The sequence below is a fragment of the Dasypus novemcinctus genome, chromosome 16 (genome assembly GCF_030445035.2).
Source record: "Dasypus novemcinctus isolate mDasNov1 chromosome 16, mDasNov1.1.hap2, whole genome shotgun sequence".
NCBI classification, from domain to species: Eukaryota; Metazoa; Chordata; class Mammalia; order Cingulata; family Dasypodidae; genus Dasypus; species Dasypus novemcinctus.
In genome coordinates, this window is record NC_080688.1 from 31,572,944 (window position 1) to 31,595,231 (window position 22,288).

Consider the following 22,288-nt stretch of genomic DNA (forward strand, 5'->3'; position numbering starts at 1 on the left):
ACACAAGATTGCCCCCTAACCCCCACCACCACCACCACACCACTCCTTCCAGAAGTTGCCTTGGAATCTGCAGGGAAGGAGAAGCCTCGTAGTCACAAGTAAGCTACTTCAAAAGACATTACTTAAAAAAGTAAAATAAAGAAAACAGCTTTTTTGAGATATAATTCACATACCATACTATTCACCCATTTAAAATGTACAATACAGTCGTTTTTAACATATTTGCAGAATTGTGCAACCACCAAAATAATCTATTTTAAGTATTTCATTACAAAAGAAACCCATACCTTAGCAGGCATTCCTCATTTCCCCCCAACTCTTCCTGTCCCCAGCAGCAGACAACCACTCATCTATTTTCTGTTTCTTTGCATTTGCCTATTTTGAACATTTCATACATATGGCTCTTTATGACTGCTTCTTTCACTCAGCATATAATTTTCAAGGTTAATCCACATTATAACATGTATCAGAACTTTATTTATTGCTGAACCATATAATAACCATTGTGTGGTTATACTACATTTTGTTTTTCCATTCATTCATTGATGGACATTTGGAATGTTCCCACTCTTGGGTGATTATGAATGCTGATGTGAACAGTCATGGTCAAGTTTTTATATGGACATGTGTTCATTTCTCCTGGTATATACCTAGGAGAGGGTTTGCTGGGTTATATGGTGACTTTTATGTTAAACCTTTTGAAGGCCTGCCACACTGTTTTCCAAGCGGCTACACCATTTTACATTCACACCAACAGTGTATAAGGGTCTACTTTCTCCTTTTCCTCACCAACAATTGCTATTATATATCTTTTGAACTCTAGCTATCCTAGTGGATGCGAAGTGGTATGTCATAGCAGTTTTGATTTGCATTTCCCTAATGGCTTATGATGTTGCGCATCTTTTCAGGGGCTTATTTGCTATTTGTATATCTTCCTCCCCTCCTTCCCTTCCCTCCCTCATCTGTTTGCTCATTGTTTTTGCTCATTGTCTGCTTGTTGTTTTTGCTCAATATCTGCTTGTTATCTACTCATTGTTTGTCTTCTTTAGGAGGCACAGGAAACCAAACCCAGGACCGCCCATGTAGGAAGTGGGCACTCAACTGCTAGAGCCACATTGGCTCCATATCATTTTTGAAGGTGCATCTATTGAGATCCTTTGCCCATTTTTGAATTGGGTTATTTGACTTTTATTTAATTAATTGTAGGTGTTCTTCATACATTGTAGATAGAAACCCCTTATCAGATATATCATTTGCAAAACGTTTCTCCCATTCTCTGGGTTGTCTTTTCATTTTGTCGATGTTATCTTTTGCATCACAAAAGTTTTCAATGTTGATTAAGTCCAATTTATCACTCTTATGTTTGGTTATTCTCTCTATTACTATAAGCTTGTAATAAGTGTTGAAACAGGCAGTGTGAGTCTTCCAACTTTGTCCTTTTTCAAGATTGACTTTAGCTATTCTGTGGGCCTTGAATATCCATGTGAATTTTAGTATCTGCTTGTCAATTTCTGCAAAGCAGACAGTTTGGATTTAGGGAGGGACTGTGTTGAATTGGTAGGTCCATTTGGGGAGTATTCCAATCTTACCAGTATTAAGTCTTTTGATCCATTAATATTGGGGCTCTTTCCATTTCTTTCGGCCTTCTTTAATTTCTTCAAGAATGTTTTATCGTTTTCAGAGCACAAGTTTTGGACTTCTTTTGTTAAACATGTTCCTGAGTGTTTTATTCTTTTTGATGCTATTGTTAATAGCAATTGTTTTCTTAATTTCGTTTTTGGTTTGCTTGTTGCTACTGTATAAAAATCCAATTGATATGTATATTGATCTTGCATCCTGCAGCCTTCTTGAACAAAAGGATATCACATTTGGACTGCAACTAAAATATGCATTTTTAAAGAACAGGAAGAATTACAGTAAAAAAGAAATTAAAATATAAGCTGAAAAGAAGGAAGTCACATTCTTAGCTATGTAAAGAGATTATGATAGTTTTCGAAGGCGGTAAAACATTGAAGATGTTTTTGTTAGTTGAGATTGCAATTTTCAGAGTATTCAATGTAAAGTGAAGTGGATTTTAAAGGGACTGATTTCCTTGTTACTGCAGCACTTGACCTTAGCACCAGCCAAGTTTCCAGACTTACTGAGCTTCCTAGGAAGGGCCGTCCTATAGCAGCACTGTTGCTGCACAACTTAATGAACCCAAGAGGGGCAAGGTATGGTGAACTTGGTGAGTCATTGCCAGTGCCACCTTCTTTCCTCCCAAACGAAGTGGACCAATCTAAAGAAGTTCTGGATGTTTGCCCACATTTTCCCTTCTCCCTCCTGATACAAGTGTCATAAATACCAGTAAAGCTGCTCCTTACATGACTAGTCCAATGCAACTGGTTTTGTACCTAATGTTTCAATCTTGGAGCAGAAACCAGCTTTGAATGACTGCAGAGGCATCCTTTGCTCCTCCAGACTGGGATGGTTATTGTAAAAAAGTTTCAAATACCTGGACTCTAGCAATAAATCTTTTATAGAGTTTTTAAACAATGACGACTCTGTGTTTTAATGAGATCAAGGTACTTTGCCTCATGCACAGATGAGTAGTAAGTGAATCAATAAGTCAAAAAAGAAAAGATAGAAATTTTTTGGACATATAAGAATTTGAACACCAAATAATCTTGTGTTTATGAAATTTTCTACTTTGTTTAATAATATGTGATATATAAATATGGTTTAAAACTTTTAAATGCCCTTTGAAAAAATGCACATATCATTTGCACCCAGTGAACCCACTTAAGGACAGATGTATGCTTAGACAAGACACTATCTTGTCCAAGGACATAAGCATGTACTCAAAGGTAAAAAACTTGAAAACTTTTCAAATGTCCATTACTAGGAAAAGCTTAAATAAACTATGCAACATTCATTTCTTGGGCTACTATGCAACCATTAAAATATTGAGGGCCTCTAAATGAATTGACATCAAAAATGTACAAAATAAATTATTGGAAAAATATATATATCACATATAGATGGTGTCTCACACTTTTTAAAGTGTAAAAAATGACATTAAAAATATCTCTCCACATAGATATAGATATTTGGATATAAAATAGGAAATTAGATGGAAGGATGCTGTAGTAGGTAAAACAGAGCCCCTTCCCACCCCCACCCCCACCAGTACATCCACATCCCAATTCTAGAACTGGGGAATGTGTTATATTACATGGAAAAGAGGGAGTAAGATTTCAAAAAGAATTAAGGTTGCTGATCAGCTCACCTTCAAGTAGGGAGAGTATCCTGGATTATCCAGCTGGACCCAATGTAGTCACAAGGGCCTTTAGAAGTAAAGGAGGGAAGCAGGAGAGTCAGTGCCAGAGCGATACAGCATGAGAAATACTTGATCAGTCATTGTTGGCTTTGGAGATGACAGGTGCCCACAAGCCAAGGAATATGGCAGCTGTGGGAGCTGGAAAAGGTAAGGAAACAGATGCTTCCCTGGAGCTACTAGAAAGAAACATCATCCCCCTATTAACACCTTGCTTTTAGCCCAGTGAGACCCATTTCATATTCCTGACTTCCAGAACTGTGTTGATTTAAGCCTCTTAGTTTGTGGTACCTTGCTATAGCAGCAATAGGAAACTAATACTGATGTATAATGAACACATAATATTTTTCTTTAGAGGAGTAGAATTAAAGTAACCTTACAGTTACTATATTTTTATATGAACATGTATACCTTTGTCATTTAAAAGAAGCAGACATGGCTCAACTGATAGAGCATCCATCTACCATATGGAGGGTCCAGGGTTTGATCCCCAGGGCCTCCTGACCCATGTGGTAAGCTGGCCCATGTGCAGTGCTGCTGCGCACAAGGAATGCTGTGCCATGCAGGGGCGCCCCCACGTAGGTGTGCCCCATGCACAAGGTGCGTGCCCCAGAAGGAGAGCTGCCTTGCATGATAAAAGCACAGCCCGCCTGGGAGTGGCACCGCATACACGGAGAGCTGACACAGCAAAATGATGCAAAAAAGAGAGAGATGCAGTTTCCCAGTGCCACCTGATAATGCAAGCAGACACAGAACACACAACAAATGGACACAGAGAGCAGACAACAGGGGGGAAGAGAAGAGAAATAAATTAAAAATTTAAAAATTCTGAAAAGACTTTTATAAAACCTGAAGGATTGCCTATGAGAGACAGACGAATATAAAAAAGATAGACATATAACAGACCAATAGACAACAATAATAGAGTATTCATTAACTGCTATAAGAAATGTTGCATTAAGGATGTTGAAAGTGAGAAGAAATAGCTTCCTTCTGTTTACATCAGGAAGAAGGATTTAAAACAGATCTTAAAGAACAGGTAGAATGTTGACATGCACTGATGGAAGAAATAGAAATGACAAGGTGGCATGAACTGAGAAATGAATGAGGTATGTTGCAGGACATCAGGTGTAGCTTGCCTGGTATGCAGCAGGGTAGTAGGACTTACTTGAAGAGTGTTTAGATCTGATCCAGAGGGCTCGGATGGCTTAGTGTAGGTTTGGTCTTGATTTGGAAGGAGATGGAAACAACTGCAGAGTTCAGAGTTGTGGGAAATACAAGAGTAATCCTTCAGGGCAGGAAGGTAAAGGGGGCCTGGAGAAGAGAACGCAGCCATGGTCTAGACCTGAAATCTTGAAGGAGGGAAGGCAGTGGATATGGAAATTTGGGAGACGTCATGGAAGCCAAGTCTGCACAGCTTGCTCACTGACCAGCTGTGGGCTGGCCAGAGAGAAGGAAGAGTTGCCTTGGAGCCTGGCTTATGGAAACCTACAGACTGTAAGGGTGAGATTGGGTTGGGACATAATGAGGTTTTTATGCCAATAGAGTCTCTTGGGTGGATGGACAGGGACTATGGGATAAAGGTGATCTCCAAGACTTTGGGGTAGAGGGAATGGAGACAGAGCAAAGAGTTCTCCTTTCTGCAGGTCTTCCTTTTGCAGGTCCTTTTCCCCTCTTTTTACCCATATGCCCTGCCCCACCTGCTCTCCCAGTAACCTTTGTCATTTTTTCATCATTCCCCTACTTCATAAGGCAGTGACTTGGCTCCACCAGTCGTCCTCCCAGGCTTACTCTTCCCACACTCTGCTGCCGCGAACAGATCTCTGTGCCTGTGCATTATAGTGAGAGACTCCACTCCAGAGAAATCAGTGCTAACAACCTACGCTGTTGAGAAACAGTCACTAACCTAGATCTTTCCATCACAAAGGTCTTTTCTTCCTCACATCTGCTAAAATGAGAGGCATAACCTGTTTCTCATGTGCATCATAAAAGGTAATTCAAGACTCTGATGTGCATAATTAAAATTCTCTTATAGATACAATGTCTTTAATAAAAAAAATTTTTCAGACTAAGTCTCACTGACAGTACTTCAGAGTAAGAAACTGGAAAGAAGCAAAAATAAAAGAACGGATGTGAGTGACTGCCTAAGGATTTGTTCCATTTGGGTTCTATAGACACATCCACATCCACTTGTCCCTGCCAGGATTCTTCCTTTATTTTCCAAGAACTTGCTTCTTGTCAGTCTTTTCCTCTTACTATTCAGGGTTCCAGGGGACTAATTTTATTGGCTTAGCTTTTTTATTGTAGTGAAAGAAGCAATATTTAAAATATCAACATTCAAAGCAATTTTCTGCTCAGGTCTTGCTGACCCACTCAAATGGATCACTAATTTGGGATGTCTTTCAGAGTCAAAACTTACATACTTTCTACCCAAACATCCCTGACATGGCATTTACATCTGTGTTGTTGTTTTTTTTTCAAAATGACCCTAACAATATTTTATGAAAAATTCCCAGTAAAAAGGCTTTAGAAATTACTTTTCTTTCCTTACTTTCAATATGAAATAATGAACACTAGGACTCTAAAAAATTTACTTTGAGATATTAACTCCTATAACCCCAGCTATCCCCCCTCCCCAACCATGTATACATATTCCTCTATCACTTCCACTTGTATAAATTTATCTGTTTTAGTCTTCTATGTATTCCCTTTAGTTCACTCCCTCAGTGATCACTTTCAGTCACAGTGGTTGATATTGAAATGACCAATCCCTGCTGAAGCTATGTTTCCTCATGGACTACCTGGTAATTGGGCGATATTTCTGAAATTTCCCTCTGAACATCTATCCAAGTTCCTTTCCCCACTCTCTGTCAAAATACCCAAGTCAGCGGGAATGTCAAATGGTGCAGGCACTGTGGGAAAGAGTATGGTGGTTCTTCAGTGAGTTAAACATAGGACTACTATACGGTTCAGCAATCTCACTTTTGTATATACCCAAAAAAAGTTGAAAACTCGGACTCAAACAGTTATTTGTACACCAAACTTCATCACAGAATTATTCACAATAGCCAGAAGGCAGAAGCAACCTGAGCATTCATCAACAGATGACTGTGTAAACAAACTGTGGTCTATCCATACAATGGAATATTACTAGCCATGAAAAGGAATGAAGTTCCAAGACTTGTGACAACATGAATGAACCTTGAAGACATCCTGTTGAATGAAATAAGCCATACACAAAAGGACAAATATTATATGACTTCATTTATTTGAAATACCCAGAATAAATAAATTCATAGAGACAGAAAGTAGGTAATAGTTTACCCAGATCTGCGGTGGAAATGAGGAGTTATTTCTTACTAGGTGCAGAGTTTTTCTTTGGGGTGATGAAAAGGTTTTGTTAATTGATGGTGGTGATAGCAACACAACATTGTAAATGTATGGGAAATTTTGCGTTAAATGTCTTACCACAATAAATAAATTTTTAAAAATACCCCAACCATACTTATGAGTGGGTATTTAAAGAGAAACTTTGAACTAGCATTTAAATACAGGTTTTTAAAAATGTGTAAGGCCTGGCAAATGATTTTACAAACACATATTGTAGCAGTTTGATATGGTTATGAATTCCAAAAATAAATATTGGATTATGTTTGTAATCTGGTCTATTACTAGGCATGATCGAGTTATGATTAGGGCTTTGACTAGGCCACGTCATTAGGGCATTGAATCCCCACTCCTTGGTGGGTGGGGACTCACAGATAAAAGGCACAGCAAAGGACAGAGTTGGAGCCTTTGATGGGAGAGTTCTTAATGTTGGAGTACTGATATTGGAGTTAGTTGCTGAAGTCTTAAGCTGGAGCCCCTGGAAGTAAGCACGCAGAGGAATGAGAAGCAAGCCCTGGGAAGAAAGGAACCTTGAGCCCAGAAAGAAGCAAGACCCTGGAAGGGAGGAACCCAGGAAGCCGGAACCCTCGTAACATCAGCAGCCATCTTGCTCCAACATGTGAAAATAGACTGTGGTGAGGGAAGTAACTTATGCTTTATGGCCTGCTATCTGTAAGCTCCTACCCCAAATAAATACCCTTTATAAAAACCAGCCAATTTCCGGTATTTTGCATCAGCATGCTTTTGGCTGACTAATACACATATATAAAATAATTTTCCCAAGGATCTTTTTTAACTGGTTTCTTGAAATGGCAACTAAACAAATGTTACCTAATTTCTCCTTTGTCACATTCAGAGTTAGAGAAATAGTGTGGTATCGCTAAAGAAATGTGCTGGCACTTGGGGACTCATGATTAGGGAAAGCATTTTCACTTTTAGAGTATGATGGAGAATGAGCACAACCCAAGAGGGGCCAGTATCCCTAAGCCCAGAACCACAGAACTAGGTCGGGGTGAGAAGGTAGTTACATATTTGTTCCTCCCAGTCTCTCGGATCTAGGTTGAGCCACTTAAGCATCATGAATAAAAAAGCATGAGAGACTGCTTAACTTTCTGAGGAGTCATTTCATTTGAGTTCTGGAAACACATAAATACACTCCTCTGCGCCTTCTAGAGCTGCTTTTCCTGGAGTCAGATCACTGCAGATGATGATTGTGGGACTGGTAGCAGTCAAAAGTCTAAATTAATTAAATTAATTAAAATTAGCAGGAGTCACCCTGTGGTTGCCTTGGACTGACTGGTTTCAACATGGTCAACTACAGTGACTGCTCAGCATCAGGAATAGATATGACTTAAAGTTTGGCCCACTCGGGAAGAAGATGCAGGGACGCTCCAGGCCCACAGTGGATTGTCTCTCAGCAAATGCACAGCCTAAGAGCCAGTGAGTCCACTCCTAGGTACATACACAAACGAAATGCAAGCACATGTGCACCAAAAGACAGGCAAACATGTTCATAGCAGTATTATTCTCACCAGCCTCAATCTGGAAATCACCAATATGCCCATCAATCACAGTATGGATAAATAAATCATGGTGTAGGCATGCATCAAAATACTTAGACCAGTAAATGAACGACATCTACACAGAACAACCTGCATGAATCTCATAAACATAATGTTGAGTGAAAAGAGTCAGACACAAAAGAGTACATACTTTATGGCTTTACTTATGTCAAGTTCAAAAAGAGACCAGATAAATGTCTGGTGTAAGAAGGCAGGATAATGGTTACCTCTGGGCAGAATGGAGGACTGGTGATTGGCAGGGAGTCTCTAGGATACTCGAAATGTTCTCTTCCTCTCCTGATATATTCCGTGGATATATTCACTTTGTGACAGTTCATCAAACTGTACACTTATGACTTGTGTGCTCTTTTGGCATATATGTTCTATTTCCATTTTTAAAAGTATTTTAAAGAAGTTGGGCCAAGCAGGAAAAAATGGAAAAATTGACCCCATTGCCATTTCTACAACCCACAGGTCATCCCCTTTAATGACAAGCCTCTTCCAGCACCAAGAGGCAAAGCAGCGGTTAGACGCTGAGCCCTTCTAGCCAGATGGATCTGTCTCCAACCCAGCAAATTGCTCTAACCCTCTGCTGTACAACCCCTGCAAGCCTAACAGATGGAGTCTCCCCTACAGGAGCTTTAGAAAGGGCATCACCAGCGTTTACTAGGCATGACATTCCAGACGATGAGCACACCACAAAGGAATTCTCGAAATTCTTGCTTACAAATATCCCCCATTGCCACAAATCTTCATATCGCTGACCATTGCTTATTTTTCTTGATGAGTTACCTTGTCACTAAAGAAAAAGGGGTTGACGAGGCTTGGCAGACTTGGGCTATGGCCCAGGCTTGGCTAAGTCTTAAGCAGAAAATCTGAGCTTCTGTATCCTAGCAGCCAGAAGAGGAAAATGTTGGCACTGAGTTATTTGAACAGCTTATGGATACTGCCAAAACCCAGAAATCAGCAGTTGTTGCAGAATTTACCCCAGACAGCTGCTGAAAATTATTTCTAATAAGTAGGAGGATGAAGTTGGGGTGGCAGCTGCTGGGAGACGGAAAGGGAAGTGAATGACCTAATTTGGGAGTAGGAGGCTAGACAAAGTCTTTTTTCTCAGCTTGAATTTTTAATAACAGCAAAATATATTTGGATTCACTCTGTTACTTTTTTCTTTTGATTTTTTTCATTTTCTTCCCTTTATTAGAGGAGTTGTGGGTTTATAGAACAGTCATGCATAACACAGAGGATTCCCATACACCACCCCACCAACAACTCCTTGCATTGGTGTGGAACATTTGTTGCAATTGATGATAGCACATTTTTATCCTTGTTGAATTAATTAAAGTCCTATTAATTAAAGGGTTCACTGTGTAATGTAGGATAGTTCTGTGGATTTTTTATTTTTATTCTGTTACCAAATACATGATCTGACATTTTCCCTTTTAGTCCTATTCAGATATATATATATTTCATGCTGTTAATTGCATTCACAATGTTATGCTACCATCACCACCATCCATTACCAATCCATTTCCCTCATTCTAAATAGGAATCCTGTGTATTTTAAGCCTTAGCTTCCCACTGCCTATCCTCACCCTGTCCTCTGGTAGCTTATATTCTAGATTCTGACTCTGTGAGTTTACTTATTCTAATTGTTTCAAATCAATGAGCTCATGTAAAATTTGCCCTTTTGTATCTGTCTGTTACTTTTTAACTTGGCAATTTATACCTTGTAACATCTGGCAGACAGGCTAAACAGAAATATTAACAAAAAGCCTGTATATATTTCCTACTATGATCTGTTTGAGTGCAGCTCCAGTCTTTGTTGCCCCCAGAACAGAGTAGAATATATTCACTAACCTATATCAAATCAGTTAAAAAATAAATTACCATTTAGCAGTCACTTAAAAATACTGTTGGCCAGATTTTTATCAGTGGTTCGACAGAGTATTCAAGAAAGCTATAGTTAGTTACACTAGCACTCTTTCTATTCATCCTAGCCTTCAGCTCTGAGACATCAGTAGTCATCTTACTCCAGAGCAAAAAAGGATAACTGGAATCATCAATCCAAATTGTCAAGATGGAATTGTACTAGAAATTCAATTTAATAATTTATCCTAGAAATCTTTACCCTAGTATTTATCATGCAGTATTTTAATTATCCACTTATTTGTTTCTTCTGATGACTATAAGCCTCCTCAGGCCAAATATTTCTTTATATATTATAAGCTGGCACACAGTTGTTGGTTAATACATTTCATTGAGTGAACAAATAAATTTGCTAAGCTAGTATGAAGGAAAGAGGAAAAAAGTGCTTCTCCATCTGGGTCACTCACCTAACCCATGTTCCTTCTTCAATCATTTGGCCATCAAGGCTAGAAACAAAATGACCTCAATTTCTCTCCAAACTGGCTTGCCCTTTCTATATTCATAAAATGCCACTTATGGTTATTTTGACTAGTTCTTTTATTTCAAGGGTCAAACCCACAAGTTCATTGTCTTATCCTAACTGCAGTTAAGATCACCTGGAGATATTTCGTAGATACAGGTACACAGGTACATACCAGAGGTAGGGTCTGAGCATTGGTATAATGTAACATATACCAACACTGCCAGGTTTGAGGACCCCAGCTGCAGTTGGGTGCCTCTGTTCTTGGAGTTCTTAGAGTTTGTGAATGTCTCTACTATAAGGTCTGTGGCTCTCTCCACTGGATGCCCCACAAATAATCATTTTTAAATAATCAGCAAAGTAATTGTCATACATCATACCTAGCCCTACTGGTGCTTTTTTGGACCTCACTAGCTTTCTGCTTCATTAAGAGTGTGCATGACTTAGGATGGACTATTCTATTTTTTCAGTGCTAAGATTACTTACCAATTTAACCCCAGATCCAGACCATTCTCAGCTATAAAGTTGGGTCTCCACTTTAGAACATTCTAGAACTAGAAACACATTTCTTCCTTGGTTGCATCTAAGGTGGATAAACAATCACAACAGTATCAAACTATCTTCAGGAGATTTGAATGGCAAGAAGTCATATCAACATTTCTTTTCAACATGATACAGTAGGCTGCTTTGCTCATTAAGGACTCTGAGCACATCTGAAGTATATACTAAATAAATAATAAATAACCTCAGAAATAGAATAAGCATCCAGGTTCACTTAGCCACGTTGGACACCCTCTCACAATGCGATGGTAGGCCCTAGTGAATCTGTCACCCTTCGGTCAAATGTAGAAGCTAGTTAGGTTTCCTCTACTTCATCCTCTGCTGGCTGGTGTGATTGCAAACGGGCAGAAAATAAATCAGATTTGGGCAAAGATTAATATCTGACCTACAGGTAATGAATAGAAAAGATTTCTCTGTGATCATTGGAAATGCCAGCAGAAATATCATTTAACAGAAAAAGCAGTGACTTGGGAATTAGGAGGCTTTTCTGCTTCCATTGTATCACTATTAAAGCAAGGGAGCATTAATTTATTTTTAAAAGATATTTAGATTATACAAATGTGACATAAAAAATATAGGGGATTCCCACATGCCCTGCTCCCCACATCTCCCACACTGTCCCACGTTAATAACATCCCTCATTAGTGTGGTACATTCATTGCAATTGATGAACACATTTGGGGGCATTGCCACTAAGTGTGGATTATAGTTTACATGGTAGTTAACACTCTCTCCCACCTAATTCAGTCAGTTATGGCAAGATATATAATGGCCTGCATCTGTTGTTGCAATGTCATTCAGGACAATTCCCAAGTCCCAAAAATGTCCCTGTATTATACCTGTTTTTCCCTCTCCCTGACCCAGAACTTCCAATGACCACTGCCTCCACATAAATGATATAATTTTTACCTTTGATAAAATCACAATAAGTCTCTAGTAGAATACCAATAAATCCACTCTAGTCCATAATTCATTCCCCAATCCTGAGAATTCTGGGATGGTGGTGTCCACTCCACCTCTAATTGAGAGGGGGCTTCAATCCCATAGGGCAGATGGATGGGACTTTCTTGCTTGCAGTTGTAGTCTCTCTCGGTTCCTTGGTGTGGTGGTTGTCCATCCTCACCTCCTTGTTAGTTGTCCTGGGTGAGACCAATGAACTAGAGAGTAGGTGTTGCAACTCCAATGAGATTCAGGGCCCAGCTGGCCCACGGACAGCCCAAAGATTCAAGTCTCTTGGACATACACCTACCAAGCTGATGACCTCTCCTCTAAGCTTCAGTCTTCTGTATGTACCTTCTTCCTTGACAAGTCCACTGGAAATTGTAATAGGTATCTCAAACATAACATGTCCCAAACTGAACTCTTTCTTGATCCCCCCACCCAAATTGCCCCTCTCCTTTGACCTCATTTCTCCCTCTTGCCATGTTTCTCTGTTTCCCTTTATGGCAAATGTGCTCAAAAGTGCATTTTAAACTCACTTCTCCAACTCCCTTGAACCCACACCAGTCAGGCTTGGCTCTCACCTCGCTCAGCAGTTGCCCTGACTGAGGTCTCCAATGACCTGCACTTTGCTAAGTTCAGTAGCCAACTCCCAGTCCTCAGCATCTTGGCCACTCAGCAGCATGACTCATTCACCGTTCCAGGTTCTTAAAACACTTTCCTCCCCTGGCTTACAGGACTTCACACTCTCTGGCTTTCCTCCTCCCTCACCAGAAGGATTTTACCCATCTCACTTGCTGCTACTTCCCATCCTTCCTATTTGAGTGCCTCAGGACAGGGCCCCACCCCCATGGTGTTCCCAACTACTATATGGCTTTAGATACTATCTATCCTATGGACTCCAAAATGTTTCTCTCGAGCCTTGACTTCTCTTCTGAACCCTAGACTGATACCCCCACCCGCCTCCTCCTCAATATCTCTACTTTATACATGCTTGTGGCATCTCTAACTTAACCAGCCCAAAACCAAAACTGTTGTCCATTCACCACAACCTGCCCTTTCCTCAGTCTTCCCATGTTATTTAACAACCTCTCCATCTCTCCGGTTGTTTCGGCTAACAGTCTAGGAGCCACCCTTAATTCCTTTTGTTCTTATGCTCTATATCCAACTCATTAACAAGTCCATTATATCCAGAATCCAGGCACTCTCAGCACCTCCTCGCTCACACCAAGTGCTGGCTGCTATCATGTCTTCCTGAATGGCTATGATCACATTCAGACCAGCCTCCCAGCTTCCAGTCACCACAAGCCTCCAGAGGGATGTTGTTAAAACCTGTGTCATAGGATCTTTCCTTCAAATAGCTGCCCTTCTCAATCAAAGGTAAAACCAATCCTAGCAAAGCCAGCACGATCTATGCACCCTCCTGCATTTTTTTTTCTTATTCCATCTCCCTTTTCTCTTCTTTTGTCCACTCTTCACCAGCTGTACCCCAAAGAGGTGTTGGGTCCTACTCTTTCCTCCATCCCAAAGCTTCTTCCCTAGCCAGTCCTACAAATGCCATGACTCCACCTAGTTGCTCAAGTCAGAAATCTATAGACTTCCCTTCTTTCTTCCATCTCAACATCCTTCTCATTTCCTTTACAATTGATTTCATAATTTTGCCTTTTTTAGGGTTTGTTTCTTTTTCTTTTGTCTGTGTTCAGGCTTTTGCTGCTATCATGCCTGGAAGTTGCTCTTTCTCCCTCATGAAATTCTAAGTATCATGAGGGTGAGAACTAGATTTATTTATTCCCAGCAGCTCCTAGATTTATTAATCCATAGCACCTAGCACAATACCTAGTCCATGGTAGGTATTCAATACATAGGTCATGAATGAGTAAATGAATAAATGAATTGGATAAATGACTAGCTCAGTCAACCCCAAACTCATGATTCGGACTACATAATTTTTCCTTCATTCACTTAGCATGACCCTCTAAAGAACTGGGTATATTGCACCTATTATTTGATCAAGACAAAGGGGAAGGAGCATCATCTAGCATCTGAGATAGTGCCCTAGAAATCTAGAGGGAGGCACCAAGGAGTAGAGTAGAAGCTTAATGTAGAAGTTTCCTCCAGAGCCTGAGCCCGATAGCCTGGAAAGTTGTCCTCTGTCTGCATTTCTTGGTTGTAATTAAAAATAAATAAATAAATAAAATTTTAAAAACATGGGTTGGCTTAAATAACAGGAATTATCGGCTCACAGTTTAGAGGCTAGGAGAAGTCCAAACTCAGGTTGTCAGCCAAGCAACGCTTTCTCCTAGAGGACTGTGATGTTCTGGTGTTGGCTGCCAGTTATCCTTGGCCGTTGGCTTTTCTGTCATATGGCACCATACATGGCGGCATCTTCTCCTTTCTTTTCTGGGTCCCGTTGACATCCAGCTTCTGACTGTTCTCTGTGGCTTTCTCTCTCTTTATCTGAATTTCATTCTTCTTATAATGGATTCCATAATCCAAATTAAAGCCTAACCCAACTCAGCTGAGCCACACCTTAACTGAAACTAGATCCTCAAAAGATCCTATTTAGGGAAGGGGCTGTGCCTCAATCTGCTGGTTTCCCGTCTACCATATGGGAGGCCCTGGGTTCGCGTCCCGGGGCCTCCTTGTGAAGACAGGCTCGGCCGCACACTGCGGAGCACCACCCGGCCCGAAAGCGCTGCCGAGAGCCAACTCAGCAAGGTGACAACACACACAAAAAAGGGAGACAAGCAAAAACACAGAAGAGCACGCAGCGAATGGACACAGAGAACAGACTGCAAACAAGCCGCAAGGGGGAGGGGAAATAAAATAAATAAATACAGGCACAGAAGAAAGCACAGTGAATGGACACAGAGAGCAGACAGCATGCAAAAAGCCACAAGGGGGAGTATAAAAAAAAAGGTTCTATTTACAATAGGTTCACACCCACAGGAATGGGTTGAGATTAAGAACATGTTTTTTCTGGGGTACATAATTTGATCCCAAACATCCTCTGCACCTTTTCAAAACCTAGAGCTGTTCTGGCCTGCCTTCATGAAGGTTGTCCCTACCTGAAATAGATTCCTGGACATAAAGGTTACCTCATGGACCTAATAAGGTTTTCTCATTGTCTGTATCATTTGATAGGCAAATACCCTTTCCTGGTAGAGAGAGAGATTTAGGAATCTGAATGTTTTGGGGGTTTTGAACCTTTAATATTTTTTTTGAATCTTTAATTTTGATATAATTAAGTAACCAATATCTTCTCCAGTTCTAACTCACACCCAAACCTTTATGACAAATGGACAAATTAATAACTAAATGGACAGGTATTTTTTATTTTAGGAAATGGTACAAAATGCTTCCATAAAGAGGTTGGCCTCTCTCTCTCTCTCCTTCTCGCCAGCATATATAATCACATACATTTATGAACAATCTCAGGGTTGATACAACCCTGACAAATTCTTTTCTCTAAACTCCCCCAGATAAATCCATTTTCGCAAGTTTCATATGCAATCAGAGATGCTGCACTTTTGCTTGTTGATATAGTCTGTATTTCTTTCAACCCTTTTATTTGGCAGTTGAAGATATCAGTCTCTCACCCTCATTTAGGATATCCCATCTAAGGAGAAATTTTCACATTTTACCACAAGGCTTTTAAGACCAGAATGCCTAATTGCATAATACTGTGCCAGATTAGATCAGGCATCAAAGGGTTTGTTTTACATAGAGAAATATCCTTAGATAAACTGTGCTGCCTAAACATACCTTTGACTGAACCCTGCTCTTCACACACAATTCTATTCACATTTAGTTTTTCATTGATCTTCATCATTAAATATTTCTAACTCACTCAGCATTAAAACATTGATTACAGGGGAGTGGGTATAGCTCAGCAGTTGAGCACTTATAGAGGTCCCAGGTCTAATCCCTGATACCTCCTAAAAAATAAAAAATAAAATAAAATATTCATTACAGAAGATCTATTAATTAGTAGCTAAGGGCTTTCATCATTGCATATACTCTTCGTTCATGGTACCCTATCATTCCTGTTTCCCCACCTCTCACCACCACTCCCCCTCCGAGATGGCTCTCTTATCTGTTTGCTTGTTGTTTTTTTTGCTCATTGTTTGCATGTGTTGGCTGCTTGTTGCTTTTTTTTTTGCTCATTGTCTGTTTGGTTTTTTTCTTTAGGAGGCACTGAGAACTGAACATGGGACCTCCCGTGTAGGAGGCAAACTCTCAACTGCTTGAGCCATATTCACTCCCTGATTGTTTGTTTTTTGCTTGTTGTCTGTTCATTGTTTTTGCTCATTGTCTGCTTATTGTTTGTCTTCTTTAGGAGGCACCGGGAACCCAATCCAGGATCTCCCATATGGGAGGCAAGCGCTCGACTGTTTGAGCCACATCTGCTCCCCATCATTCCTGTTTTAATATGAGCATTTAAAACAGTATTCATTTCTGGCTGCATTGTCAGTTTCTACAAGCTTCAGAACAGAACAAAGAGGCACTTCCTTTTACCACTGCCCACAAGGATCCTGCCACGTGACCACGACACCCCACATCTGAGATTACTGAGGTGTTCCAGGTAGAAGCAGGGTACAGGGGGCTGCATAGGTTCCTCCCCCATTGGAACCAGACAGTTGATTGAGGGGCCTGATCTTCCAGGAGACCCCAATCTATTCGGAAACTTTGCTGCACACAGTTCTCCAAAATGTCCTCCGGTTCTAACAGTCTATGGCATTAAAAGTACTTACTGGGAAACTGATATGGCTCAACCAGTTGGGCTCCCATCTACTATATAGGAGGTCCAGGGTTCAGGGCCTCCTGACACACATGGTGAGCTGGCCCATGCAGACTGCTGGCCCACATGGGAATACGGCCCCACGCAGGAGTGTCAGCCAACGTGGAGAGCTGGCACAGAAAGATGATGCAACAGGAGACACAGAGGAGAGAAAATAAGAAGTCGTAGCAAAACAGGGAGATGAGGTGGTACAAGGGAGTAATCACCTCTCTCCCGCTCCAGAAGGTCTCAGAATCAGTTCCCAGAGCCGCCTAATGAGAATACAAGCAGACACAGAAGAACGCACAGCAAATGGACACAGAGAGCAGACAATGGGGGGGAAGAGGAGGAAGTAAATTTTAAAAATAAATAAATCTTAAAAAAAAAAAGTACTTACAAACTGTTCTCTTAAGCATGCCAACATTTACATAATCAACTTTCTTAATGTAGACTAAATAAACAACCTAGCATAAGTTTAATTCCACAAAATCTGAAATCCTGAGTTTTGATAGCACTATAATTTAGCAAGTCACCTGTCCTCCCAAACTGAAAACCCTCTGGAAATAAATGAAGACGTAAATAAATGTGTATGGAATTGTATGTGCTGACAAGGGTCATCAGAACACCTTATACATAATGTTCTCATACATAGAACCCTAAACCTTAGCATTGATAACAATAATAAAATATTAACTATTTAGGTAGGAAAATGTTTTGTTCCAAGACAGTACTTTGTACATATTGAATACTCAGTAAATATAACTCTACTGTTACAGTCCCAAAGAATAAGTAAAGCACCTCCTATATTTGAGACACCGTTTTATACTTTATGGTGGAATGAAACAAAAGAAAAGAGAAAATAAGGTAATATTAGCTTATTACCAGGTGTCCTTATATCCTGGGAGCCTGGTGGAGTTTATGTGCATATTAGAATGCCTCATTCATTATCAATGAGTGAGTCAAGAACTGGGAAATAGAACTCACACCAAGAAACTGGTTTCCTTTTTTCAGCTCTCATGAGTTTTATATTACAACAGCCAAACCTTCCATGTATCATATCAACATAGTGACCTTTCACATAAAAATGGAAAAGACCCCTCTAAGAATACACAGGGAATTCATTGTGAACGGCTTCCATCCATTATTCTTCCAGGCTGATTTTAAAGTGCAGGTAATAATATTCTCTTCTTTGAAATGGGAGACATTAAAGTTAATTAACTGACTGGAAAACCAAGGTAGGGACAAGGGCCCAGTCACCATTCAACATGATGAACTCTCTGCCAGGGATGCCCTAGAGTTACCCAGAGTTTACAGTTGTTCTTTTCAAACTGTAATTTGCATCAGAATCACCTGGGAAGCTTGTTAAAATGTAGATTCTGATACAGCAAGTCTGAAACTGGGTCTGTGATGCTGCATGTCTAACATGCTCCCAAGTGGGGCCAATGTTGCTGTTCCAAGGACCACATTTTAGTAGCTTAGTATCTTGCTTTTAAAAATACCCAAGAGGAGGGAGAGACAAGATGACAGCTGAGTAAGGTGTTCCAAAAGCCAGCTTGTGCTACAGGGTCATTAGTAATTACCTAGAGCTATCAAACATCTATTCTGGGACTCCAGGAGACCAGAAGAGGATCCTGTAACATCCTTGAAAGAATGAAGGAGGAGACCGCCCGTCTGCAGTGAAGATTCATAAGTAGAGCACTCTAAGCTGCAAGGCCAGCGACCATCCTCCACTGGCAGTACAAGCCACCTCAGGAGCTATTCTGTGGCTGGAGTTGGAAGTTCCATTTCCCAAAAGCAGGGGAGGAGGAGATGGTTGGCCACTGACTTCAGCTACTGCTTAGTAAATTCAGTTGACTAAAGTATAATCCTAAGAACAGCTAAAGTTTAAATCTGACCAAGTCAGAAAGAGGCCTCTAGCCAACATTTTTACTCTGCTCCCAGCATGAGGGAAAGCAGGGTTGACTGAAAATCAGTGATGGTAGGGACTGGCTTCTTTCCACCTAGATAGGATTGTAGACCTAGCTTAGGCTCCAGCCCCACCTCCAGCAAGGAAGAACCTGAGGGGATCTGCACCAGCCTCTCCAGGTAACTGCAGGAGCTTTTGACTGACACAGACTGAATGGTTGGACACCTGGGCTCCAGCCCTGCACCCTAGTAGGATCAGAGGGGAGTTTTTTTCCTCAGCCTCTCCAGGCAAAACTGCAGGTGCATTTGGCCCACACAGATTAGATTATTGGGCTCACTGAAGGATCCATCCACACCCCTGTCAGGGGAGGAGGGGGACCAGTGCTATATCAGTCTACCTGGGCAACTTCAGTCATTTTAGACCCACAGAGTATAGACTGCTGCCCAGACCTAAAGCTCCATCCCCACCCCAGGCAGGGGAGGAAGAGGTGTGAAGCTGCATCAGACACTCTGGGCATGTACAGATGGCTTTTGGCCTGCATGAATTGGATTATAACACACAGCTGTGGCTATATTCCTACTCCTGCCGGAGGAGAAAGTTGGGAGAAGCTTCTTCAGTTCCTGGGATAACATGGGCAGCTTCAGCCTTCACAGAGTACAATACCAACTACATCCTCAGCTCCTACTACACAGCCAGCAAGGGAGAAATGGCAAGAAAGCCCTAAACTAAAGAGAGAAACTGCACCCAGAATAAGTACTCTAGTAAGCCAGATGCTGAGGGAAAAAAAATTACAATCCACACCAAGAAACAGGAAGATATGGCCCAGTCAAAGGAACAAGATAAGCCTCCAGATGTCATAAAGAAGTTCAGACAACTAATCATAGATGTTCAAACAAATCTCCTTAATAAATTCAATTAGATGGCTAAAGAGATTAAGGATATTAAGAAGACACTGGGTGAGCACAAAGAAGAATTTGAAAGCATACATAAAAAATAGCAGATCTTATGGGAGTGAAAGGCGATAAATGAAATTTAAAATACACTGGAAGCATGTAACAGCAGAATTGAGGAAGCAGAAGAAAGGACTGGTGAGCTCGAAGATATAGTCTCCAAAAGCAAAATACAAAAGAACACATGAAGAAAAGAATGGAAAAACTTGAACAGGGTCTCAGGGAATTAAATGACAGCAAGAGATGTGCAAACATATGTGTCATGGGTGTCCCAAAAGGAAAAAGAAGTGAAAAGTGGCAGAAGGAATATTTGAAGAAATAATGGTAGAAAATTTCCCAACCCTATTGAGTGACATAAATATCCATGTCAAAGAAGCTCAGCATACTCCCATTTGAATAAATCTGCATAGATCAGCTCCAAGATACATGCTAATTAGAATGTCAGATACCAAAGACAAAGAGAGAATTCTGAGAGCAGCAAAAGAGGAGCAATGCATAACATACAAGGTATACCCAATAAGATTAAGTGCCAATTTCTCATCAGAAACCACAGAAGCAAGAAGGCAGAGGTATGATATATTTAAGAAACTGCAAGAGAAAAACTGCCAGCCAAGAACCTTATATCCAGCAAGATTATCTTTCAAAAATGTGAGCAAGTTTAGAATATTCACAGATAAACAAGAAACTAAGAGTTTATAACCAAGAGAGCAGCTTTGCAGGAAACACTGAAGGGACTGCTACAGCCTAAACAGAAAAGACAGTAGAGAGAGGCTTGGAGGAGAGTCTAGAAATGTAGGTTATATCAGCAAAAGTAACTAAAACTGTAAAAACAGTGGTGTAAATAAAATATGAGGGATAAAACCCAAAGGTCAAAATGGGTGAAATAAGAACTGCTTTTACAGTAATAACATTGAATGTTAATGGATTAAATCCCCAATCAGGGACGCGAACTTGGCCCAATATATAGGGCGTCTGCCTACCACATGAGAGGTCTGTGGTTCAAACTCCAGGCCTCCTTAACCTGTGTGGAGCTGGCCCATGTGCAGTGCTGATGTACGCAAGGAGTGCCATGCCGTGCAGGGATGTCCCCCGCGTAGGGGAGCCTCACAAGCAAGGAGTGTGCCCTTTAAGGAGAGCCGCCCAACATGAAAGAAAGTGCAGTTTGCCCAAGAATGGCACCGCACACATGGAGAGCTGACACAACAAGATGACGCAACAAAAAAGAAACACAGATTCCCAGTGCCACTGATAAGGATAGAAGCAGTCACAGAACAACACACAGCAAATGGACACAGAGCAGACAACTAGAGGGGAGGGGGGCAAGGGGAGAGAAATAAATTTTAAAAATAAATCTTTAAAAAAAATAAAAAAGAAACCCCCAATCAAAAGACACAGACTGGCAGAATAGATAAGAAAATATGAGCCATCTATATGGTGTCTACAAGAGACTCACCTTAGACCCAAGGATACCAATAATTGAAAGTGAAAGGCTGGAAAAAGATTGTCCATGCATTCAGTAACCAAAAAGAAAGCGGAGTACCGCACTTGTATCAGATGAAACAGATTTTAAAAGCGAAACTGTTATTAGAGACAAGGAAGGTCATTATATATCAATAAAAGGGGCAATTCTCCAGGAAGAAATAATCGTAAATGTATATACACCTAACCAGGGTGTCCCAAATTACATGAGGCAGACACTGCAAAACTGAAGGGAGAAATAGATATCTCTACAATAATAGTTGGAGACTTCAAAACACCACTTTCTGCTTTGGATAGAACATCTGGGCAAAGGATCAATAAATAGAAAGATTGAATAATATTATAAATAGATTAAACCTAATAAACATATACAGAACATTGCACCCCAAAACAGCAGGATATGCATTCTTCCCAAGTGCTCATGGCTCTTTCTCCAGAATAGACCATATGTTGGATCACAAAGCAGATCTTAATAAAGACAACAAGATCAAAATTATACAGAGCACTTTCTCTGATCATAATGGAATAAAGTTGGAAATCAACAAGAGGCAGAAAATGGGAAAATTCACAAATATATGGAGATTAAACAACACTCTTAAATAATAAGTCAAAAAAATTGCAAGAGAAATCAATAAATATCTCAAAACTAATTAAAATGAGAACACAACATATCTGAACCTATGGAATGCAGTGAAGGCAGTGCGATGAGGGAAATTTATAGCCCTCAATGCTTACATTTAAAAATAAGAAAGAGCTAAAATTAATGACCTAACTACACAGCTTGAGGAAATAGGGGGGGAAAGTAAACTATTCCCAAAGCAAGTAGAAGGAATGAAATTACAAAGATTAGAACTGAAAAAAGTGCTCGCTTCAGCAGCACATATACAAAATTGGAACGATACAAAGAAGATTAGTATGGCCCCTGCGCAAGGATGACATGCAAGTTCATGAAGAATTCCATATTTTTTAAATTGAAAATAAACCAATAAAAGGACATTTTGCTATTGTAAAAAAAAAAA

At 40.3% G+C, this 22,288-nt stretch overlaps 1 protein-coding gene and 1 non-coding gene across 33 annotated transcripts in view; both read left to right on the top strand.

Annotated features, from left to right (window-relative positions):
* Positions 1-22,288, top strand: part of DLGAP1 (DLG associated protein 1) — a 1,067,602-nt gene that overhangs the window by 802,327 nt on the left and 242,987 nt on the right. The window lies entirely within an intron of this gene.
* On the top strand, positions 22,131-22,236 carry LOC111759408 (U6 spliceosomal RNA). The gene has a single exon (XR_002793396.1). It is a non-coding gene; the product is annotated as a U6 spliceosomal RNA (small nuclear RNA).